Genomic DNA, 7500 nt, shown 5'->3' with positions numbered 1-7500 from the left:
ATGAACCTATGAGTGTGAAATTTGCTTTAGAGAAGTTTTTCACTGTGGTTTTCTGGGCATGGGGTGGGGTCGGGATGTGAATATCCAGTGAGATTAGTTTATGGTCTGATCTTACCAGTGAGGGATACACTTCTGATCTGGAGCATAGAGTCCCCATGTTGGTGATGATCAGGTCCAGTATGTTTTCCCCTCTTGTGGGAGTGGTAACAAGTTGTTCCATAGCATTTGAGTTTATAAATTCTAGGAACCTTTGGGCTAGGGTGTTGGAGCTAGAGTAATGCTCCCAGTCTATGGTTGGGTAGTTGAAGTCACCCAATATAATGGTGTTTGGAGAGACCTTCATATTTTCCAGTGTTCTCAGGAAGGCCGAGTGGGGTTCCTGGGTTTGGGAGGGTGGTCTGTAGCAGGCTATAAACTGGAAGGCAGTTTTACCCACTGTTAGTTGCACATGGATAGTCTCTGATGCTTCATGCTGTGCCACCAACCTGGAAGTGTGGGTATCTTTGACAAATATTGATACTCCCCCTCCTTTTGTGGTTCGGTCCAAGTTTTGGGGCCGAAAAGCATGGTATGAGGTATAACCTGGTAGTGCTGGGGTGCTCTCGAGAGCCTTGAACCAGGTTTCTGTTACTGCACAGATATCGATGTTCTCCATGCTAAGGAGAGTTTAGAGTGCGTGCATCTTGAGGTTTAGACTTCTGGCGTTGAGTAGCATTACTCTTAGTTTCTTATCCCTTGTGATACCTATGGAGGTGGGTTTGTCTTTTGAGCCTTGCCTAAAAAGGCACTATGGGGTAGCAAGAGCCTTTGCCAATATCCGAAAGCCCAGGGTGACAGGTGCAAGCCGTCCCTAGCGACATCGTGACTTGTCGAGCATGTCATCCCAGGCTGACAGGCATTGGATCCCCTTTGAATGACACCAATACTTAAGCCAATTGTTGAAATTGATAATCTTGTCTTCATACTGTGGCATCATTCTTGGTGAGGGTAAGATGCTACTCAAGGTCAGGGTCATACCGGCCTGGGCTACATGCTCAGAGAGCTCCTCTATGTCTCTTTTCATGTAGTCCAGGGAGGTACGTCTCAGGTCATTCACACCAGCATGGACAATGACTGAGTCATATTTGTACTTCCCTTGGAGTGACCTGAGTGCTTGTGTTATGTGGCGGATCCTAGCGCCCGACAGGCAGCTCACCATGACCTTCTCCTTGTTCAGCCTAGTGAGTGGGATGTCAGTGTGCCTGATGATAGAGTCACCTATTACAAGTGTATCAGGTGTGTTGTTTAGCCTTAAGGGCTGTGACTGTTCGGTACACTGGCTTTGTGAGCTATGTGTTGCACGTGTTTTGTTTTGGGGTAGCAGTTGCTTGGGTGTCTGCTTTGGAGGTCTCTGCTGCTTAGGCAGATTTTTATTTAGAGCCTCCAAGTATGTTTTTGTGTGTTTATGTGTTTGGTTTGCTGTCGTGGTAGGTCTATGTGAGACTGGAATTTTAGTGAGTGTGGTTTCCTTCTCCTCCTGACTGGTTACTCCAGTACTGAGTTGAGAGAGCTTAGCCTCCAGTTTGGCTATATGGTTGCATCTCTCACATGTGTTGGAATTTGTTGGGAGGAGGAGAGGGTTGTCTGTGTACATGAGGCAGTTGTAACATTGCCTCAAGATTCCCAGATTCACCAGCTGGACTGGAGAGGAAATTGAGAACTGACCTTTGGACATGCTAGAATAGTATTGGGAATTTCTTTATAATTGAAAAAAATGACCAATGGGGAGCAAGGTACTCCAGGGGGAGTTTGTGAGGGTGTAGTGCTTTTAAATTTTTAGTGCTGACTTATATAATTGCTTTAGTGAGCAAGTGCCAGGTAACTTAAATGCAAAAATGACAAACAGTAACTTTCTTTCAAGTGAAACAATTATATATGGATTCACTTCAAAATCCCGAAATACTGAAATCTCAAATTTCAGTTTTTCGAGACCTTGAAATCGAATCCACACAACACCGAAACACCAAAACCATGACGCCCAAAACTGCGAAATTCAAAACACCTAAAACACAGCACACACCAGACCACACATATACCACAACACCCATATTACAACATAAACAAACAAAACAACACACATCCACAAACCTACAACACAAATGTGCCCCCACACCCTCCTACTTATATATACTAACTCCGAGATCACACAAACAGTAAACAAAAGCAAACACACACACACACACACACACACACACACACACATCAGCACACTCACATACACTCAAACTCCCACCCAAAACCATTACAAAACACTCACTTACCTGACATAACACCTAAATCCATCCTCACATGGAACCGCACACCATCCACATACAATCCTGGACATTATGTAGCGTAAAGCCATAACAGCGAATTCAAGATATTTGAATTCACGATTATGCACTTTCGCTATTTTCAAACTTCGACTTTGTAGTCTCGAGATACTGAAATTCAATATTTCAGTATTTTGAGATTATAAAGTGTTTCCATGTGTGTGTGTGTGTATATATATATATATATATATATATATATATATATATATATATATATATATATCTTCATATGCATATATACAGTATATGCGCGTGTGTGCACATTACCTTCTAAATCGCGAAGCCCAGAACACCGACGTTCACAATCTCAAGACAGCAATACTGAAACCTGACAGTCACTGATGCCAGTATCTCCCAGGGCAAATAAATACTTTTCCAACACCTAACGGAAACACACCAGCCGAAATAACAACCACCTAGGTGTGCCCATCACATCCCCCAATGTGGAGGGCCGCACATCACATCCCCCAATGTGGAGGGCCGCACTCCCCCACACCCCACCGAACTATATATACCAACTCTGGGAGCAAAGTACAGTGGGGGAAAGGGTGTATTTCCACATGCTGGGCAATTGTTGACTCGCCTGGGAAATATCGGATGTTCGTGATTGTCTGGTTTCGGTATTGTAGTCTCGACATACTGAACATTGATGTTCTGGGCATCGTGATTTAGAAGGGGATCTGTGTGCATATATGGTAATGTGGATGTGTGTGTCTGTTTTCATTCAGTGCTTTGTATGTGTGTGACCACATATCTGTTCTATAGCCCTCACACATGCTGTTTTGAGGTGCTGCCATTATAGGTTCATAGGTAGCTACTAGGCTTTTGGCCCTAGGGCCTATATAAGCCTAGCCAAAAAGATACCCTGGCTTTCACTGCCCAAGAAAATTATTTTCCTGTGCCCCTGTCGAGCAGAGCCACAGAAGTGATCCCCGGGGTGAATTTCCTATTTCCCATCCAGTCATCAAGATTTTTCTTGAAGGGTGCTAATGAGGAGCTCTGTTTGACATAGATAAGTAACCTGTTCCAGAGTATGGGAAGTCTCTGGGACAGGAATCTATCCCTCCAGCATGTTCTGTTTATTGTGGTGACAAGGTTTAGGTCCCTACAGCGTATAGCTCAGAGGGATTGGGATTTCTTTAAGTGGAGCATGTCCAACAGCTCTAGGTTTGACATAGCTTTGTATGTTAGGCAGAGATCACCTCTGAATAGGCGATATGCGATGGAGTAAAGCTGGAGTTGTTTGAGACGGTCTGCATAGGGAATCTGTTTGAGGCCAGTAATCCTCTTTGTGAGGTATTTCTGTGGCCTCTCCAGTTGTTGTAGATGCCTTGTGAGGTTCATACCAAAAGGGGCGCTGTACTCTATAAAGGGTCTAATGAGTGATGAGTAGAGGGGAACAATGACCTATTTTTTTTGGTTGAGAAACCTTTTGTAATGAGGTGTGCCACACAGAAGGATTTCCTGGCCACTGTGGCGATATGATTATCAAAGGAGAGACTACTGTCCACCTGTGTCCCAAGGTCTCTTATCACACTTTCGGTGTTAAGTAGACTACCACCTATGTGGTAGTTCATGGGTACAGAGTTTTTACCATTCTTCAACTCCACCTATTTCCTTCTCTTCTTGAGATACTAGAGCCCTAAGTAATTCATTAAACTATTGTACTTTCTGTCCAGTTAACTTCCAGGTCTACTGCCTGGCCTCTGTTGACCTTAGTGCCTCCTCTGACCATTGCTTGCAGCTGATTCTGGCAACCAGGGTTTATCCTGTAGGTCAGTTGTTTCAATGTGGATGACTTTCCAGTCACTGACTGTACCCCAATGCCCTTTCCTTACTAGGAGTAAGTCTACTCTGGTGTGTGATCTTGTGACTGTCCCTTTTTCTGAACCATGTGTTGGCTACTATCAAGCCATTTTGCAAACAAAAGCCTAGAATGTCCTCTCCTTCTTTCATTCCTGTCCCACCACCCATGTGGACCCTGACAGTCCTCATAGCTGTCCCACTATGTACATTCAAGTCACCCACTATCAGTACCAGTTCCTCTTGTCCCACTTTATCTAGTAGGTCCTGTAACTGCTGTCTGAATGCATCTTTTCCTCATTATCACAGCCCTGCTGGGGGGCAGAGGCCGAGATTATGAATACTGTCTTATCATTACATTGGAGTAGGAGTGACGTGAGTCTGTCACTAATTCTGATTATATCCTTCACTGTCTTCTGAAGTATTTCTCTCATCGCAATTCCCACACCATTTCTAGCCTGTCATCCTGAGGAGTACACTCTGGATCCCAAGCCAAGTGGCTTTGCTGCACTGCCCTTCCATCTTGTCTGTTGGAAACATAGGATGTCCAGCCTCCTCCATAGCATCATGTTATCCACTTCCAAGATGTATCTTGTCAGTGAACCTACATTGAGTGTAGCAATTTTTAGCTCATGTTTGCCAGGTTGACTGGTTTTATGTTCAGCTTTCACTTTACAGAGCTGTCCTAGGTAACCCAGGCTTGGCAACTGGTAACTGTCAGCCAGTAGCTTATTGACCCAGGGCTGCTGAGCTTTATGGTGGGCACACACTGGTTAATAGGGGCATATTACACACCTCTAGCATGGATCCCTGAAGTAGGTTGGATCCTCAATCCACTTATCACCAGCAAATACCCATGCCCATTTTGGCGATATTAGTGAACATGACTGTATCAACTGGGGCCATATTTTACACCATTAAGTGGCTAGCTCTGCCATGGCACCAGAGTATGCAGTCTGTGATCCATGCTATCCTATCTTGAGGATACTGCGCACCACAGTGGATGTCCAAAGCGGTTGGTCTTTACAGCTATTCCTGCCAGGGCACCATGTAGAGTTTGTGCTCCTGCCCACAGCTCCATTCATTTACGAGTTTCTTTTTTTTTTATTTTGGAGGTGGAAGGAACCCCACCGAAACACAGGGAAATCATGCTAGTATTGCATTTGCAGTCAAACCTCAGCACCGTATCCTTCTGTGTGTGGTCTTAACTGTAACGACTGTTGCTAGCAAACAGTTTGGTGCAGTTTAAAAGTAAAAACAAAACTTTTCTTTTTTAAATAAAATATTTTTTTTCTTTTTAAATAAAATCTAAGTGTTGTAGTACTATGTGAAGGCAGGGTGTAAACTGTAACAACTGTCTCCTACATTTCTAACAGAGTAAAGGAGGCAGTGTTTTTTTTTTTTTTACTAAAAACATGAGCGCTGAAGCACTCAGTGCAGGCAGGTATAAGCTGTGGCAACAGTTTTATTAACCACTGTGTCAACAGGAGTACCTGGGCTGGCATTGTACCCTAAGGTCACTTTCAGGAGGGGCCTTAACATCAAAAATATTTTGGAGTCTAAAATATCTGGTACCTCCCCCAGATCTGGGATGTACAAGTGTAACATGTGCAGGTACTGTAGATATGTTAAAGCAAGCACAGCCTTTTCCATTAAGGACAAGAAGTTTCTTATTCAAGGAAGATTCAATTGTGCTAGCAATCGGGTGGTGTATTTGGCCCAGTGGTCTGTTTTCCCTGGCTTCTATGTTGGCAAGACCGACAGGAAGCTACAAGAACGGTTATATGAACACTTATATGCCATCAAGAAGGGGAAAGTAGACAATGCGCTGGCTAAACACATTCTAGACAACCCAGGTCATGAATTTTCATTTTTGGTGATTGACCAACTTTGTGATGGAGGCACAGGGGGTCCTGATTCTCTGAGACTTGAATGCAAGGAGTTGATGTGGCAACTCAAATTGGAAGCTTACCACCTACCTGGACTAAACAGCATGCTTTCTATTAGTTGCTTTCTTAAACTGAGAAACCTAGTTAGGTGAAGCTTCTTAGACTGATTTAATCCCCTTGGGAATGACCACCTTTTTAGCTATTTTATGGGGATTGTTTCTTTCTTCGTTTTTTGATTGTTAAAATGGTTTAGTGCTACTTTGTTATTATTGGTTTTATTTTTTAATGTCTTTATCAATGGTTCATAGGTTCATACTAGGCTATCTGCCCTGAGGCAATTATAAGCCTAGCCCGATTCTGTATGGCTTACGCCACCCCTTGATTTGAGTATACTGTGCCCTTTTTAAGGTTTAGTTTACTGTGCCTCTGTCTAATAGTGACACATTGTGATCCATTATTTTAAGCGGGGGATGTGTAGTTTGATCATTCATCAGAATAGTCTTTTATGTAAGGGACGTCAGCCTCCTAGTACCAGCCGCTACACACAATATACAATCAATATATAATATATAACTTACTTTTTTTTTTTTTGCTACTAATACTGCTACTATTATCAGATGGTTATGATAACAACATAACAATGTTAAGCATACATTTCCAAGGTATACTCATAGATGTATTTTGTATATTTTATATCAACTCATGGTTTGTAGTCTTCCATCGAGTTGTGTTACCATCTGAATGGCATTTTGATTTATTTACATGGCTTTTTTAAAACAGGCGCTACACACATATACTTTTCCTGAGTTTACCACTTGTGTGTTTATAGTGTCTACCAGGTATTTAAGATTGTATACATGCTATGTTTGTGGCGTAAATTTAGAGTATTAGTTTGATTACAAATATTCAGGGCTGGTCATGTTGATCTTATACAAATGGTGATGCACAGTTTTTCTGTGGTTAAGTTTTTCAAGTGCATTGATGTGCAATGTTCAGGTGTGTCCACAAGGGGGAGTGTTTGAGTGGAGCTATGATGCTTAAATAATGGGACAGATGTATTGTTCTTTGTTTTTAGTTTGCTTTCTGAAGAAGTTGGTGCAGAGCGCCGACGAAAAGCTTGGTTTTAAGCTTAATAAAATTCCTGTTTGGTACTTTCGTTTATTGGCGTTCTTTACAGACATTTTTTGGTTTATTAGGAGTCCTGAATATAACCTCTGGATTACTAGGAGCTTTTTAGAGGTGCAGCGACCTGCAACGGTGGTATTTATTAGGGTGTAAACTGTAACAACTGTTTCCTACATTTCTAACAGAGTAAAGGAGGCAGTGTTTTTTTTTTTTTTACTAAAAACATGAGCGCTGAAGCGCTCAGTGCAGGCACGTATAAGCTGTGGCAATAGTTTGCTACTCTTAAAAGAAGCAATTTTTTTTTACTAAAATATGAGTGCTGAAGCAATTTC

This window comes from Protopterus annectens, chromosome 4.part0 (genome assembly GCF_019279795.1).
Source record: "Protopterus annectens isolate FY-2018-M chromosome 4.part0, PAN1.0, whole genome shotgun sequence".
NCBI lineage: Eukaryota > Metazoa > Chordata > Ceratodontiformes > Protopteridae > Protopterus > Protopterus annectens.
The sequence above is the reverse complement of the archived record's forward strand: the minus strand, read 5'-3'. Positions refer to the sequence as shown.